The 18780-nt window shown below is 42.3% G+C and overlaps 1 long non-coding RNA gene across 2 annotated transcripts in view; it reads left to right on the forward strand.

The window, feature by feature from the left end:
* Positions 1–286: 286 nt before the first annotated feature.
* LOC147916712 (uncharacterized) overlaps positions 287–18780 on the forward strand; it is a 108255-nt gene continuing 89761 nt past the window's right edge. For both annotated transcript variants that reach the window (XR_015552748.1, XR_015552749.1), the window contains exon 1: positions 287–436. This is a non-coding gene — a long non-coding RNA (uncharacterized LOC147916712). The remainder of the gene's footprint in view (positions 437–18780) is intronic.

Consider the following 18780-nt stretch of genomic DNA (forward strand, 5'->3'; position numbering starts at 1 on the left):
ACAGTCAACACAGTCCTGGCCCGTGTGAGCGCCCCGACCTCCCCAAGCGGACCCAGTCTCTCCACAGCGGGAGCCCCACACACTCCGCCACTGCCCCACACTCTCCACCCGCTCCTTGTGCACACCCTGCCCGCTCATGTTGGCTCAGTTGCCAGGCTGCAGAGAATCCAGTCACCAATCTATGCAGGCCCACACGTTGCCTGAGGGCTAGTTGTTGGGTGGGGCCAGTCTCTAGGGTGGGCTGCCTGCCCTGGCTGAGCTGGATTAAATCGGTGCTCTAGTGGGTGGAGCAGACCCTGGGCTAGCAGGCCTCAGGGAGAACTCCAATGGTGTCTGTATCAGCACGCCCACACCAGGCCACAACAATGGCCGCCGCCAATGTCCCAGTCCCTGGAGAGGTCTCACCCCTCACCGAGATGCACTCAGGGCCTATTAGGTGAGTCTCTTGTCACCAAAGCACTGTGCACCTTTCTTTCTGGGTATTTTAGGATGCTTTCTGGAACGGGTGAGTTTGTGCGCGGGCCCTTTAAGAGCCAGTTTTAGTTTCTTTGTGAACCGGGTTTTCTGGGGGTGCTCCCCAATGCTTTAGTAGCAGGCAAAGTCAGATATTATGCCGCTGGTCTCGATTGTGCTGGGTCCACACAATGCCCGCAGCGGGGGCGCTCCCCGGCTCAGGGCCCCGAGCCTCCAGGGAGGGTGCGTACCTGTGGGCTGCTCCCGGCGGCCGTGAAGCTGGCGGCTTGTGAAGGTGGCGTTTTCCTCTCCAGAAGGGAGTCTCTGCCTCTTCCACCTCAGTTAGGATTGTCCGTTGTTGCAGGAGTTCCTCTCATCCAGTTTTCAGTTCTGTCTCAGGGGTAATTTTTCCACGAGTAGTTGTAAATTGGCTGTGTCCTCGGGAGGAGGTGAGTTCTGAGTCTGCCTACGCCGCCATCTTGACTCCCTCTTCCCTGAGTTAATATTGTTTAAATGGCTCAAAATCCTATGTAAGTTGAAAGTTGAGGGTGGAAAAGATTGAAATGAATCTGTCTACATAAGCAGCATGCAGGTAAGGCATTATCAGATTCTCTGAATGACAAATAAGTGGTGTTTTGTGCCTGCGGAATTTTTATTTGGCACTCTCCTATCAGGCTGCATGCTCCTGGAAGGCTTCAAGGGCTATACATTATCTTCTGTGCTTCTCAACCTCTCCAGTTCTGGTGTGGGAGTCTTTACAAAGACACATAATCAGAACTCCCTCCACTTTGGCCTCCCTCTCTAAACTGCCTGCCTTGCACTCACTGTCTTTCCCCCATCTAGAAGGGCTCCTTTTCTGGTCCAAACCACAAGCCTCTGCCTCTGTTCCTGGGCAGCCCCTTCTCCTGGGACCTTGTTTCATCCATTGTCTCCACCTCTTTTCTACCTTCTACTGCCCCTCCTCCACTGGATCCTTCCCTTAGCATATGCTTATGGTTATGTTTCTTTTATTCAAAAGACTTCTTTCCTTGGCCCCAACCTGACCACTCCCTCCCCTCCTCTTCATATCCAAGCTTTTTGGAAGAGGCAGTCACAATTTGAAGTTGGCTCAGCCTCAGTGGTTTACTTCTGTGCTTCTGTAACTAGGGATCTTATTCATCCTTGTTTTTACTTATTTATTTCAAAGTAAAAGTTGTCTTATTGATTTTTCATCTGCTCATAAAAGCAGTATATTCTCATTTAAAGGTTCAAACAATATATAAAGAAAATCAAAGAAAAAATAACAATAATCTATAACCTCAGAAATAAGAAGCAACTGCTACAGGTGTGGCTGGGTACTTCAACAGCAGCCACTTCCTTATGTCTTCCTTCCTGGCAAAGTCTAGGCATCTACCTCACCCGACATGTGACACAGTGGCTTATCTAGACTTGTTTAAGCAGGCATTCTCAAACTTTTGGTCTCAGGACCCCTTTACACTCTTAAAGATTATTGAAATCCCCAAAGAGCTTTAGTTTGTATAGGTTACATCTATTAATGTTTACTATATTAGATGTTAAAATATGTTTTAAAAATATTTATTAATTTATTTTAAAATAACAATAATAAATCTCTTGCAGGTTAACACATATAACATTTTTTATGAAAAAGTAATAAATATATTTTCCACAACAAAAAATATTTGGTGAGAAAAGTGGCATTGTTTTACATTTTTGCAAATCTTTTTAATATCTGGCTTAATAGACAGCTGGAGATTCATGTCTGCTTCCACATTCAATCTGTTGTGATATGTTATTTTGGTTAAAAAATTTTTTGAAGAAAATGTGGCCTCACAGATAGGTGGCTAGAAATGGGAGGAGTATTTTAATACCGTTTTTAGATAATTGTTGATATTCTGATTTGGAACTACATCAGAACTCAAAAAGTGGTAGTTTCATATCTATAAACTTTTTGTACTTTCTGTACACTTATGAGAGAATAAGAATGAAAAAGGGAAAAAACATCTTAGTATTATTATGAACATAGTTTTGACCTCACAAATGCCTCTCATAGGGGTTGTGGTCCCACAGGGGTCCCTGGAACACACTTTGAGAACCACTGGTCTAAACCAGTGTTACTGTTCCGCTTACCAGTGATTTAGGATGGACACCTGACCCAATTCAGACAAGGAGAAATGAAGGGAATCCTTCAACCTATTTTTTAAAGATTTTTTTCACATCTTCAAATAGTTTATTTATGCCTTTATTCATTCAGTGCATATGTATCCATCACCATTTCCATGGGAATATTCTAGGACTGGCAAAGAGCACTGGAGAAAACACTCTATGTCCTCATCCTCAAATTTTTTTTTAGTCTATGAAAATGAAAACATGTTAAAAAATAATACCATGGGTACTGAAAATTTATAGATAATATTTCAATTTTAAATGTAATACCCATACATTTTTCAATTCCTAGAGATTATAAAGATCCCATACTTTCCCTCTTTAATAAAAGTACAGTATGGCCAAATTATTTGATGACAACAATGGAAATGAAATAGAATAGCTAACAAAATATATGCATTTAGTATATGTTTCCCCAGGGGGAATAAAAAGAATTTAGACTCACAATGGGCTCTAGTCTCCATTTGAGCAAACATATTAAATTTAATCTGATTTGGACCAATTCTGGAGCATATCTCTGCCTCTTAGCTCCCTTGCTGCTGTCTTTCTTCTTTCTACATAGGCATTTTTGGTGCAAAGTCATAAATTATTCCTCAAATTGTTCTTTTATCCTCAAATTATCATTAAACACAGAAACAAAAATGGAGTAAGGAAGCTACGTAGGTTCTTATTAACTGATTCTTTTACTTTTATGAGTAAATTCCAAATTCTAATCATGTGTTTTTGAGTCTAATCAGACTTATGTCATGTATAATATCCCATTACAAATTATTTCTCAGAGATTAATTTGAATATAGTAATAAAGATATATGGATATTCTTCAGGTTGAAAAGAGTCCCAGGTTGTCATTAATTCTAATTATGGGAACAGAACATAAACAAAACCATTCAAGCAACACCATTTAAAGTAGGATTTAGGGAATGGCTGGGTATAAATTAGAATATTTTAAGCAGCTCTAGTGTACAATTGATGAAACAATTTTTTTTGTTTTACTTTTTTTTTGTGAGGAAGACTAGCCCTGAGCTAACATCTGATGCCAATCCTCCTCTTTTTTGCTGAGGAAGACCAGCCCTGGGCTAACATCCGTGCCCATCTTCCTCTTCTTTATATGGGATGCCGCCACAGCATGGTTTGACAAGTGGTGCGTTGGTGCATGCCAGGGATCTGAACCTGCGAACCCCAGGCTGCCGAAGTGGAGCGTGCGCACTTAACCTCTGCACCACCAGGCCAGCCCCTGTTTTACTTTTCTATTTCCAGTTTTATTGAGAAATAATTGACATACATCACTGTATAAGTTTAAGGTGTACAGCATGATGGTTTGATTTATATATGTTGTGAAATAATTACAATAGGTTCAGCTAATATCCATCTTCTCATATACATATGATAAAAAGAAAAGAAAGAAAAAAGGAAAAAAATTTTCTCCTTGTGATGAGAACTCTTAGGATTACTCTCTTAACTTTTCTGTATATCACACAGCAGAGTCAGCTATAGTCATCATGTCGTACATTACATCCCTAGCTCTTGTTTATCTCATAATTGCAAATTTTGACCTGTTTCTTCCAATTTCTCTCCCTGCACTCTCCGCCTCTGGTAACCACAAGTCTGATCTCTTTTTCTATGAGTTTTGTTTTTATTTTTAGGTTCCACATATATGTGAGATCATACAGTATTTATCTTTCTCTGACTTATTTCCCTTAGCATAATGTCTTCAATGTCCATCCACGCTGTTGCAAATGGTAGGATTTCCTCATTTGTTATGGCTGAATAGTACTCCATTGTATATATATTCCACATCTTCTTTATCCATTCATCCGTCGGTGGACACTTAGGTTGTTCCATGTCTCAGCTATTGTAAATAATCTTCAATCTAGTTGGACAAGTTTCCTCAAAGATAGAAGGATCCCACAGAAAGACAGAGCTATGCTGCTTCTGCTGGTCATGTCATGTTTTTGTTTGTCTTGGCTTTGCAAGAGGAGCTGCCCCAGGATGGCAGAGCGGACACCACTGAGCCAGAACTAACCACACTTGTGTTACCTTGACTCAGGACTTAGAGTTTTGTGAGATTAATTTTTCTTAAGGGTGGAAGGAAGAAACCTTTTGGTGGATATCCTTCCAGACTTTTTTCTAAATGTTTATACGTAGAAGTTGATTTAATATCTGAATTCCTAGCACTTAGTTCAGTGTAATGCCTGTTACATCTCAGTGCTTAATAAATGTTCTTTGAAGGAATAAATAAATGGATGTGTGGTGTTTATTGACTGACAGCAATTTCCTCTCATTCTGTTCTTTGTGTGGATAAAGAAAAGCAGATCACTCTAAGAATGGCAAGTTTCCTGGGTGCTATGAGACATGTTTAAACAGATATCTGCAAAATAGCCTATTTTCTCTATTTCTAGATACTACATACCCCACCTCCTCAGCCTTTTGTATCCTGAAGGAAATTAGGCATTTACCTAATACAACCTGAAAATTTGGCACTTTAGTCTTCTATAGTGATTTATAGTTTACACAGTGCTTTTCTGATTATCTAATTTAGTCCTCAAAAGTCAAGCATGATGTAGTGCTATTAGTCCCTTCTAAAGACAAGGAAATGGGGGATGTGAGGGGTTAAGTGCTTCAAAGTTACCCAATTAGTCAGCAGTAAAACGAGGACTAGAATTGCAGGACTAGTGTTCTGGGGAGCTGAGCCTCAGGAAGCTCTGTCAAGGGGGATTTGTCTGACAACCCCGGGGTGGGGAGGAAAGAGGTGCAAGGAAAACCAGCCTTTGTCCTTTGTCCCAAGCACCATCCCCTGGAAGTCCAGGGCCAGTGAGCGAGAGTGGCACTGAATGGCACTAAAATGACAAACCCTTGTTCTGAATGACTTTACCTGGAGGTGATCTCTTCCGCTAGACTGACTCTAACATTAAAAATGGACGAGGCTGGGGACATTTCCCACTCGGAGCTCGATGGGAACTGGCAAGTGTCAGATTTGAAATTTCTCACTGCAACTCACAGGCTTCTGCTGACCTGGACTTGAAGGCTCCAGCCCGGAAATAATCCAGAATTAAATGTTGACAACTAACTCAGAGGGAGAGTATGTAAAATGCCTGAGGATGCAGCAGCAAATGGACTCGGGTCTTTACCTCCAGTGTGGGCAAGTGGAAAATAACCCAGCCAGGGTCCAAGACCTGCCTTCTCATCCTGGGCCTGCCACTATTTTGTTGTATGACTCTACGCAGATGGCTTACACTCTCCAGAACTAAGCTTCCATACTTTTAAAAAGAAGATAAGAATTAGATGGTCTTAAAGATGATAACAGGCACAAGGAGTGCCTACATCAACTTAAGTCCATGTCTTTAAAGAAAAAAACATTTACTCATATAGCAAAAAATGAATTGTGGGATACACACACATGCACACACCCATATATATATTCAAAAAGTTTGTAATCTCATAGGTGAGATATGTAGATGTTGTTGAAAGAACTACTTCATACTAGCTGCCTCAGTTCTTACCTAAGCTTTGGATTACTTGTCCATCCCCCACATTAGACTCTCAGCATTGTGCCTGGTGCCTTTTCACACACATAAATGCTTCTGAATGAATGCGAATAAGAGTGTCTGGGCACTTGTCTCTTCTGTGATAGCCTGTTGTGATAGAGAGAGATCTGGAGTCCAATACATCTGGTTTTAATTCCCAGCTCCATCATTTACCAGCTGTGTGATCTTGGGCAGGATCTTTGTAACTTCATCTGTAAAATGGGATTGTTGTGAGGAGTAAAGATAATTTGTGTGAGTTCTCTGGAGCAGTCCTGAGCCCATGGCAGGTGCTCAATGTGTGGTAGCTGCTATCCATAACATGGGGCAATATAACGTGAGCACCACATCAGAGCTATGGATAGCAGAGAAAAGTGTAATTATTTCATGTTGGGGTGAAAAGGGCTGGATTCTTAGAGAGCAGTATGTAAGCAGGGCCTGGAAAGAGGGTCCCAAGTTTGGTAGGTAGAGGCAAGGAAAGGGAAAAGCAACACAAGCAAAGGCAAAGAGGCAGAAGGTGAAATGAGTATTGAGACAGTAGCAAGGAGGATAGTTTATCTGGATGGAAATGTGACTGGAAAGGTAAATTGGGGCCAGGTTTTTTATGGTACCAAGTGACAGACAGAGCATTTGGACTTCATCCTGTGGAAAATGGGGAGCCAGTGGAGGTTTTGAGCAGTGGAGTGACAGGTTTAAGAAGCTGCATTTCTCTTGGGCAAGTTGTGGAAGAAGTCATGGGCTACAACTTAGAGAAAAGATGAGTACAAATTTCAGAGATGGACTTTGAAGCAGGCTTCACTGAAATTGTTCTATACAGATGCTGTGGTGCACTGGGCGATGCACTCTGTAACGCCAGTCTGTAATAAAAGTCTTGGAAGAGAGAGACTGGGTCATCTTGGGTAAGATGGGGTAGGGCAAGATGACTTAGGATAGATTTTCAGGAGGAGGAAAATTCATGTAACGATTTCTGGCTCTCACTGCTGTGGAGTTTAAATGGATTAGTCATGTAAGATCTTGAATGTGGACCTACAGTCAGAGTCTTCAGGGACCCAGGATGATAAGCCAACTTTATTTTAGCAAAAAAGCAGCATGTTCTTTAGCCCTGGGAAACACTGATGTTGAATAACAATCCCTGACCACAGTCAACGAAAGATGAGAAAGAAAAGGAAAATGAAAGAATAAGGAAAGAGGGAGGAAAGAGAGAAAAAAGAGGCAGGTGCTGGAGAGAAGAAATAAGAAAGAAAAAAAATGAGGCAGATCATAGGTAGGGACGAGTTCTGGTCACAGTGGCCATGCCCAGCACTGCCCACGGCAGCCTGCCCTGGTCCCAATCAGCCACTCCTGCTGGCCGAGAGGAGTGCGGGAGGCTGGAAGAAGATTGTGGTCAGTTTCATCTTTCTGGGTAAACAATTCAAATGGAAAAATGTTGGATCAGACTCCATTGGCTCAGTCTGGAGGGAGGAGGTCGATTCATGAATCTCTGAGCTTTTTCACTTCTGGGGATTGTCACCCATGTCAGATCCATCTGGACGTTTCTGCCTTCTATTTTTTTTCCAAATGCATTTGCCAGGAAGAATATTTAACACATTTAGATGTAGGAAACTAGGACACAGAGGGAAGAAGTTGGATGTTAGCATCAATTTCTCCCTTTTTCATAAAGCCCGAATGTTCTTATGGGATCATTAGGTCCATTAAATAATTTACTTTTCATTCATTCATTCATTCATTCATTTATTCAACAACTATTTAACAAGGGCTTGATATATACCAGGCATGGTACAGGCTACTATTTGTTGGGCTTCTAGCAGGACCACCTGTGCCATAAAGATGAGATCACACACTGGATGCAAGAACAACAGAGAACATATCGCAAGACATTCCCTTAGTTACATTTCTGCTAACAAAACAAAACAAAAAACAGAAAACAAAGCTCGCTCTCCTGGGTGCCTCCTTACAGCTCTCTCTGCAGTCTGCCTCTCCCTGTTTTCTCTTCCTACGGCTCATACTCCTGGTGCTTAAAAGTACTTCTGCTTGAAAGCAGCTGTTGGGTTAAATAATTTCACTTCTTTAGTAGTCAGCCTTAAATCATGATTTTCTTTGTGTTTTACTCCACTTTCATCTTCACAACTCTCTCATTTATAATAGCTGATAGGTATTAAGTCCTTCCTAGGGGTCAGGCCTTTTATTTTCATTATCTTTAAGTCTCACAACAATCTCTTAAAAGAAACCGAGACTCAGCCGAGTTTTATGACTTGCTTAGAACACATGGCTAGAAAGCAGTAGAGGCGGGCTTTGAACCTTCCTCTGTCTGACTTCCAAGAGCAGATTCCTTCCCCAACACAATATCTATCACCTCCCCAGCCCCCACCTGAGAGTTGTTTCCCCCTCTGCTCTTGCCCTTGCCAAGAAACCAGAGAATTTCAATCAAGAGACTGTGCCCTTTGGTTCTCTCTCTATTAATAAATGTTTGATTGATTCTAAATGAGCTGTCACTATGCCCTGGAGTGAGAATTACAAGCAGCTCCATAAGCAGATTGTAAAGTGACAGCCACGTGACCCAAACTGTTACTGTGACAACAGCTTAGGAGGAAGACTATTTCATTATGGAGATGGGGAGGAGGGGGACCAGAGAGTCTGGGGGGAAGTGTCAGGCATTCCTGGCCTTATCACTGCTTCAGGTTCTAGAAGCCGGTCTTCTTCTGTCTCTCTAGCTTGTTTTGATTTTTTTAAATAAAATCTTAAGCCAAAACTCATTGCATTGAAAAATGGCCCTAGTTTTGTTTCCCTAGTTCTCTTGGGAAATAGAAATGATGAAGTGTGAACTCCTATCATCTATGAAAACTTGTTGCCGGAGGATCTTGGCTCATATCTGCAAGCATAAGGCATTTAAATAGTTTTTTCTGATGATTATCTAGAGGTTGCTTCTCTGAATTAGATTTCTGAAGCTCACTCACGATGGCACCTTCCCTGTGTGGGAATAGACTTGACAGGCCATATGGGATTCAGCAGAATTCAGCTCCAGCTGTGAGGCTTCAGTCAAATCATTTAACCTCTTTAAGCTTTGCTTACCTCACCTGTAAAACGATGATGACAATGTTATCTACCCCAGAGGGTTTTGGTAGATGTGATTTCATAGGTGTAGGACCAGGCTGCCACTAGCCCACAGGGCACCTCGGTGTGAATTAGGAAAAGGCTACCCTCTCAGCGGATGCTACCTTTTAGGAGCACAGGTGGATCAATATGCAGAATTATGAAAATGTGTCCCTACTGCAGGTGAACACAGACCTATGCTGGGGGCAAGGCTTGATGAGGGGAGCGGCAGGCTGGACTCCAGCTCCCACTCACACCCTCAGCTGGGTGCCCTCAACAGTGTCCAACCCCCAACAATACACAGCAAACCTATCTAGTGGCACGTCTTAACTGGTTAGGATTTGTTAACTGTTATTAGTATTATTTACCACATCTAATCAGTCAGGATTTGTTAACTGTTATCAGTGTTACCTACTGTATGTTCATTAATACCCAGAGAAACAGAGGACACTAAAAGGACTTAAGACCTCATATCATTACCAACAAGAGGAACATTGTTTTTTTGTTTTTTCTGAGGAGATCAGCCCTGTGCTAACATCTGCCAATCCTCTTTTTTTTTTTTTTTTGCTGAGGAAGACTGGCCCTGGGCTAACATCCGTGCCCATCTTCGAGAGGAACATTGTTGCCTAACCTGTTTGCATTTGGTTTCCGAGAAGATCGCCGCCGTGGATGCCAAATTCCTTAGGGCTGGTTTGGGAATAAGAGTCGGGGGCAGAGGGAAAGGTGGTGTTGCTACAAGTGGCTGGGGTCAGCAAAACATCACCCAGAAGCCATGCTTTTGAATGTTTCGGGTCTGTTTGGAGAAACAAAGGTGGATGGAAGAACTCGAGGTCTGGAGTCAGAAAAACTGGGTTCCAACCCTGATTCCTCTGCTTGTTTGCACTGTGGTCATGGGCCAGGCCTTCAACGTCCTCAATGTCCTCATTTAAAAAATCTGGGTTATAATCTCTCTCCTATGAGCATTACAGGGCTTTGAGGTTCAAACAAGGTAATTCATGAAAAAATGCTGTGAATTCTGCAAGGTCCAGTGTTTTCTCAGTGTGTGTGTTAGGTTTGCAGAGGCCAGGAAGCAGGCTTTTGGGTGATGCGAGTTGTAGGGGCAAGGGCCTACGCTTTACCTCTTCTTTTCCAGTTTAACGCCGATAGCCTCTCTATGATGTGGGCCTGGCAGAGTGTCAAGTGCTCTTGAGCAGCACCTACTGGACCCAGATGCAACCGTAGGGTCGGAGCACACTTTGGAATTGTCACCCTAGCCTTGCAGATAATGCTTGGCTGCCTCTGCTGGTGCATCTGGAGCATCCTTTGCCATTGGCCAGTGGGGGACAATCTTTGCATTTCTTGTTCTGCCGAAAGATTCATACTTGTTGAAACCTGTGGTTAATTTGTCGTATCTAACGTCTAGATTTGATGTGACTTGCCAAAAACAGCTTTAGGGGAGCCTCCCTGAGCTCTCAAACCCTCTTCTCTATTCTCCACCCAAGTCGCGTGTGTGTTCACAAGGCTAAACCATCACCGCAAACCCCTGCAGGAAAAATAACAATTGAGTTACAGAGAGAGTGAATTAATTGTTCATTTTCATCAAGTCCGGCTGTGTCCAACACTGAGACATTAAGAATCTATGACTTCACCTTTTTTTTCCTGAAGCACTCCTAAAATGCAAGACTGGGCACAGTTCCACTAGGAAACTAAATAAATCAGAAAGAGAGAGTTGCCTGTGAGACACTGAGAATTTAGAATTCAAGATAGCATCAACTTTGATTTGCCCTTCTTTTTCTTGATGGATGTTCTCTTTATTTTTCATGAATTTGGGAAACACATATCATTTGTGGTTGAATCTATCTGTTTTTCCTGTAAAGCAGGAAAAGCAAAAGTTTTTTTTTTTTTTTTTTTTTTTTATTAGAGGAAAATGGAAGCCTGTAGAAGGTAAGCAATTTGCCTGAGGCCCCAAAGACAATAGTCTCAGATATGTTGATCAATGAAATGATGGGTCAATGGGGAGTCAGAAGTCAGTAAATGCTTTTTCTTTCACTGCCTTCCATCTTCTGGAACCAGTGAATTGGCTTATTAAGCTGTGTTGTTAAGACAAGTTCTTCTGAGACCTGGATCTGGCATTCTCTCATAAGGTGGAATTAGCTCCTGGGAAGTGCAGTTATGATTAGAGATGTTGACTTAAACTTTAGCTTTGGAATAGGAGAAATGTTCACCATCTTTCTTAGCTCCAAATTAAGAAACTCTGATAAAATAGGAGAGTTGCAATTAGAACTCTCACGGAGAATATCCAAATATGTATGGGAATGTGGTGATGAATTGCTCTTTCTCACAACGGTCTGAAAATGAAAAACAATATACTAGGAGTAAGAGTTTAAGTCAAAGGTAAACTGGAAGAAATTTTTGGACACAAGTCTTCTGATCTACTTGGTGGCCTGTAATTTCTGCCTCTCGTCTTGTATTTTAGTTTCTCTTTTCTTTTGAACGTCATTGTATGGGCAACACACAGTGTGCTGAGCCAGCTCCTGCCCCTCCCAGAGCAAGTTTAACACGGGCTGGAGCAGCTCACAGAAGCCTCCCTGAGAGCCCCACCTGCCTCTGGCCACTCTAATATCACATGTTTCCGCGGAAGGCACTTGTGTTCACACGGGGGCTGAGCTTCGTCTACCACTGGAACTATCTTGTAGAAAAGATTGCCGAGTTGGGGGCACTTGGGGTATTTGGTAACTGAACTTCTTTGCATTGGTTTCTGGACCAGGGTTTCTCAACTGAGCAATTTTGCGCCCTAGAGGACATTTGGCAATGTCTGGAGACATTTTGGTTGTCACAACTGTGGGTGCTACTGGAATTTGGTGGGTAGAGGCCATGGATGCTGCTAAACATCGTATGATGCACAGAATAGTCCCCCACAAGAATGATTGGGCCCAAAATGTCAATAGGGTCAAGTTGGGGAAACCATGTTTTGGACCAATTGAAGAATTCTGTATTCTTTTCTAAAGCAAGCAAAGTGTAGTAGGATTAGAGTGCAGTTTGTACCATACTGGTTTTAGTGTTATAAAAGAAGACCTGGCTACCTCTGTTATGATAACACTGCTGTATAACAAACAACCACAGAACCTCAGTGACATACAACAACAAACTCTGAATTTTGCTCGTGAGGCTGGAGGTCAGCTGGGCAGTTCTGCTAATTTGGGCCAGGCTTGGCTGACCTTGACTGAGCTTGCTCAGGTCTCTGCAGTCAAGTGGTGGTTTGGCTGGGAGCTGGCTGGTCTAGTATGGGTTCACTCTTATGTCTAATGGTTGGTGGGCAGTTGGCTGGGGTGACAAGGGTGACTAGATCACATAGTATGTCATCATCCAGGAGGCTAGCCAGGCTTTTCACATGTCGGTGGCAAAGTTCAAGAGAGAGAGAAAAAAACACGTGAGGCCTCTTGAGGTCAAGGCTTGAAACTGGCATAAAATCACTTCTATTGCACCCAATTGGCCAAAGCAAGTTACAAGATTCAGGCATGGAGAATTAGACTTGACCTTTTCATGAGAAGAGCTGCAAAGTCAATTGCAAGGGGTAAGGGTACAGGAGGATTGAAAAATTGTGGGCAATTTTGCAATCAATCTACCATTTTCTTCCCCAATTCTAATTTACACATATGCTTCCAAGTTCAGTCGAGCAGTACCTTCTCTAGGAAGCTTTATCTCCATTGTCCTTCCATTGAATCCAAGGCTGACAGCTCTCACAGCACTCTTCATACTGTGCCACAATCATGGGCACAGCCACTGGAGGGCCCCTACTTGATTGCAAGCCATCTTGTGATCCCTGGCCTCAAGAGACCATGAAAGAATATGTAGTTTTCTTTCTCTGTATGTGTCCTAAATGTTTTGTAAATCTGGCTGTAGAGCATTGAGTTAAAGAGCTTGGGTTATGGAGTGAGAATGCCTTGGTTCCAATCCTACCTTTGTCTCTTACTAGGTCAAGTCAAGCCAGCCAATTAATCTCGCTATATCTCTGTACAGTGGGGATAATAATAGCACAAACTCCAGAGGCTTGTGAGGGCAAAATGAAAATACAGGAAAAGTGTTTAGAAGAGGGTGTTGGGAGAAGAGGGAGAATCCCCCTCTGCTCTATCCCTTAAGGTTCTTATGGCTGGCCGAATAATTACAAGACAGGTTAGCAGGAGAAAATAATACCGAGTTTAATAACGTGTATACATGGGAGACACCAGGGAAACTGAGTTTCTCAACAAATGGCAGAGATTCTTATCTTAAATATTATCTTTAGCTAAAGACAAAGGAGGATGTTGGGGGTGGGGGGAGTCAGTTATGGGAGATTACCAGAAAAGCACAGTAAACAAGAGTATGCAGACTTAAGTCCTCTCCTTCTGTACTAAAAAGAGTTTCCAGAGATAAGATCATCCCCCCCTCTTCCCAGTACACAGAGGGAGATACCTTTATAAGTATAAATGTTTGGTAAACAGAACTTTGATAAGAATGGGCTTAGTGAGGACCCTGCCAGTCTGTCCGTACCCAGAGTTAAATTCCTTTAGGCAGTTAGTGGGGGAGGTCAAATGTCCGTCAGAGAAAATAATCAAGGTAAAGAGATATATTTTGGGGGGGCCAAATTTTGATCTCCCACAAGGGGCTGGCCCATAGTGATCTTCAGTAATGGTAGCTTTTGTTATTATGGATGCCTCTATCACCATTTCAATCTGCCACCTAGTTTGTAGAGAACTGTGACTTCATTCATTCATTAATTCATCACTCATATGGAGATGCTGTACACCCCTGCTTCTCCTAACACAGTAAGAGAACAAAATATGTCACCAGCCAACTGATTCCTCAGTGGTCGAATTCATTTTTCTCCCATGGCTGGTTCTGCATTCCCTTCAGTCATTTGAAAAGATTATTGTTTCTTTCTCCAGAGGTCGCTGGAGCTGAGAAAGTTAACTCGCCGCCAGGGAAATACTGTGCTCCCAGGTGCGAAGGAGCCCTATGCATCCTGTTCCTACCTGCCTGACTCATTGCTGAGACGTTGGTTGGGGTGTTGGATTCGTATAGATCACAGGGATAACAAAGAGAACTGTGTGGGAGGAGTTTTTAGCAAGCTCAAGAGCTGAATTCAGTGTTGCTGTAATATTTTGGGAACTGTTAAAATAAGACGTACAATTTCAGACAGACTTTTAAATGGCAGCATAAAAACAGTTGCTTCTGCCATTGGCTGGGTTTGTGGGTTTTATAACCATAAAAAATTAGAAGATGCTTTATGAATAGTGCACTGACTCAGCTCTGTGCGTCGCAACGCCCCTCACAGAGTGACTGTGTCTCTCGCTTTTAATATCCTGCAAATTCGCTGGGTGTCTCTCACTTGGTGGGTCTCAGCGGAAATGGAAGCCAGTAGAAGAATGGTGTCAGCAGCTTCTCCCACTTTCCAAGCTGCCAGGTCAGATGGCTCTTGCCTGGCCTTGAAAGTGTTCTCCTTTGTAAAGGCTTCAGGTTAGAATTGGACACTTCTGAAATACTTGCAAGAGGTTCTCGGTGCCTGGTAGAAGCTGGACTGTGAAAGGAGAGATTGGGTCAAACCCAGCCTAAACTAAAGTTAGATTTGCATTTTGACGGGCCATTCAGGGAATTTACTGTGACGTTACCGCTACTAAACACCTGTACCCATACTATTATTTTTAATCTCTAAAATACTTTTGTGTTAAATACTCAGAAGACTATAATTCAGCACTGACTATGCTGGTTTTTAAAGTATATTTAAACACTTCCATATGAGTTAGCCTTGCTTACAAAGTAGGTATTTAGCTTTTTGAGGGCAAGGGTCATGTCTTAAACGTGTCCTGTTTTGTTCTACAATTCCCAGCACCAAGCTGGACACATATTACTTGATTCCTCTCTGTCAGTTCTCACAAACTAAGAACCCAGAAATTTGTTTCATTTGATTGTTTTTCTTTTGCCTCAGTGCAATACTGTAAAAGGTAATGTAATTAAGTAGATGTTACACTGGTCGTAATTAAGCAGCCTAGCATGGATGTTACATTACCTGGCCACTTCACATGCTTATGTACCTTCACTGGGAATTTGAGTCTCCACCACTGCTGGAAGCTCAGGTACTTGGAATTTTCTTTCTATTACCCAATCCCTATCTAAGCCCTGCTTTTACTCTAGGGTATAACTCTAGTTCCACCTTCTCCGTGAAACCTTCCTGACGTGACACCCCCCAGGCTCTCTCCCTCCTCTGAGCTCCCCCAGCACCTATTCTCAACGTACTTCATTCAGTAGTGAGTGTATATATCCTGGTGTCTGTGCTCTTCCGTGTAGATATTTGTTCTCTCTTGCCAATTACATTGTAGATCCTTTTCCAGCAGACTTATATACCACTTCGTAGCCCCAGAAGTGTCCTGTACAGAGCAAGTGCTAAATATGTTTGCAGGCAAGTGAGATTGATGCTGTCAGAGACAGTCATTTTTATGGGCACTTTCCTGGGAGCATTTGGCCAATCTTACGGTCACATTGCTCTTGTTCAAATCTCCATTTAGCATTTAATTACAATCATAGATCTCTTTTTACTTTTTATCCTTTATAATCATCATCAAAGATAGTATAAGCCTCTAAGGCACCTCCAAACCTTGACTCTTCCTGTTTATCCTTTCCTGAAAACTCCATTTGTTTGTTGAGCACCTGTCAGCTTTCTTGTGAGCTAGCTAGATGTTTTCCCGAATTAGTTCAATTGCAGGAGCCAGACTGCAGCAAGAATGGTATTAGACACATCTAGTAGTGTCATGTTCCTTAGCAGATAATTATTCAGCACCTACTCTGTGCATTGCACTGAGTAAACACCACTGGCCATTCATGACACCTGCTTTAAGGAGCTTTCAGTCGAGTTGGAGAAATACTGCACGCGTGCATGAAATACATAAGTAATTCAAGACCCTATGTAGAGAACTAAAGTATCAGTAAGTACTGTGAATTCCAAGTAGGGTGATGTCTCTAAAGAGTAAGCAGAAGGCTTCAGAAGGAGGCAGAGTTAGTTCTGGGCCTTGAGCGTGAATAGATTTTGTAGAGGTGAAACTGAGCAAGAAGATAGATACACCAAGAGCAGGGGGACAATATGTAACGGGAAGACTTGAAGTTGTAGAGTCACAGATAACTCAACACCTACTATTATGTTATAAGTTCCTGAATCTCATTCCTTATTTGAAAAATACCTTGTTGCACTGTCATGAGGATTAAATGGACATAGTATGAAATGTCTGAGGTAGCGTCTAATACATGATGGGTGATAAATAATTGCTTGTTAGCTTTATAGTGACTGTCAAAAGTGATCAAAACAAGTATGTGGGACAGGGGATAGGACTGTCTAATTGGGACATACAGGGAGTGATGGGACATGACGTGGGAGAGTTAGGTTCCTGGTCAGGTCACCTGTTGGAGGGCTTAAATGTCTGGAGAAGGGTTTGGGCTTTAAGCAGTAGGCTGGGATGCAGACGGCAGCACTGATGATTTTTCAGCAGATTTTGGAAGTTCTTAATTTGGGAAGTACACATGCTGAGGCACCGGAAGTAGTAGGCGGCAGGAGAGAGCTGAGTCGCTGACTCTACTGATTATACTCGTGAGTGAGGTTTTGTCTCCGACGAGTTGAGAAATACTCATGTAAAAGCAAGACCTCTAAAATGAGAACATCCTGAAATACTAAAATACTGAAATCTAAAATTATCTAAACACTAAATTTCAAATTCTGAAAATCCATGAGGACCCATCCACCAGTCTCCAGAGCCAGCAATTCTGAGCAATTCCTCACTGAATCATTCAACTATTTTGTACTCCAGAAACCCGGCATGATAGTGATTCTCTCATTTTGCCAAGTTAAAAATTAATTATAGGCAAAAGTACTGATTAACAGCTGCAGTTTTCTTTAGCTCATCAGCTCTTAAATAAATAACATATTTTCTATATGCAGCTATTGTTGGTGAGCGGTGTTTGCTGGTGGGACCTGCCTATGCACTTTGCCGGTGCTGTGGTGGTGGTGTTCTCAGAGTAACACTTCATTAAACGTAGTCATTTCCTGAACAGAATTGAATGGCTAATAAGCCATTTTGGTGAATGAAAGGGTGATGAGGGAGAGGAATGAGAGAAGCATTTTACAATTTACACGCATTGTTATTTTAATGTGTTGTCATCAATCCTAAACAATAACCAAAAACTATGTTTATAGATCAAAGGAAATTAACTATCGTACTTTACCTTTGTTCAAGTTAGAAAAAAGCAGCTAATTGGCCCAAGCAGGACAGATCAAGACGCAAAGGAGAAATAAGCCTTATAATCAGACTGCGCATTTGAGATGAGGTCTGTGTTGAAAAACTGCTAATTAGTCTGAAGAGTCTAGCAGAGTTGTCAGAAGGCTTTTCACACCCAATTGGTTAAAGCTGTTTCAGAGAAGTCTACTGCCAAGAAGCATCTAGGATTCCTAGCTTGGTCCCCTTTGTAGACGGCCATGCCTTCCTAACCTAAGAAATAAATATAAGTAGACTGAAAGGGTGCTTACCCAGACGTGAGATTGTTGTGTGACACTTAACATTGACTTTAAAGGACCAAGGCAATTATCCTATCAGAGAACAACAGATGTGTCCACTTGAAAAGTCTGTAGGTGTCTGAACTCTTGACTGTCATTTTATGTCACTCCAAGAGATTCCGATATGACTTTGTACATTCAGGTTTATCTTGGATGGACTTAAGTATGGCTCATTGTAAATGAGAATTGCTATCTTTAATGAAAGTCCTAGTCAAAGGTAGCTGGGTTTATTGAGAGCCTACTGTATACCCAGCCTCTGCTGAGGACTGAGGACATGAAGACAAGTAGTTAGGAATTGTGACAAGCCACGAGACAGACACACCAAAGTAAATAATATCTCAAGGCATATGCAAAATATTAAACAAGTGTACAGTTAGTGTCATCAGGTTTTAAGTGGGAGGCTTTGCTGTGTGTTCAGGGACAGTGAGTGTACCTCAACTTGACTGGAGTTGAGGGCTTACAGAGAAGAGTGGTGGGGGGAATGTGGTACAGTGCTTTGCAGCTGAATTGTGGAGGACTTGGATAGCCAGGATCATGTAGTTTGCAGGCAACTAAGATCTGTGGAAAGACTGAGTGGGAGCACCAAGTTGCCTTTAATTGAGGAGGATAAACCTGGTAGCAGTGTGTTGGGTAGACCAGCGTCCAGGGCAACAAGGCCATTAGGAGAGTTGGAATAGTTTATACGGCAGCTGGCAGAGAATAAGCCAGGGCGGGGCTAGAAAGAGACACGTGAGAGGAGTTATAAAGAAAGAAGCAGTTCTTGGGGCTTCCTTCCTTCCCAGTTGGATCACAGTTACTATCTTAGTCAGTTTGAGCTGTTATAACAAGATATCATAAACTGGGTGGCTTAAACAACACACATTTATTTCTCACGGTTCTGGAGGCTGGAAAGTCCAAGATAAGGTGCTAGAAGATCCAGTGGCTGGATCCAGTGAGGACCTGTTTTTCAGTTTGTAGACAGCCATCTTCTCATTGTATCCCCACGTGGTGAAGAGAAAA

Source organism: Ceratotherium simum, chromosome 7 (genome assembly GCF_057802395.1).
Source record: "Ceratotherium simum simum isolate JZ-2026a chromosome 7, ASM5780239v1, whole genome shotgun sequence".
NCBI classification, from domain to species: Eukaryota; Metazoa; Chordata; class Mammalia; order Perissodactyla; family Rhinocerotidae; genus Ceratotherium; species Ceratotherium simum.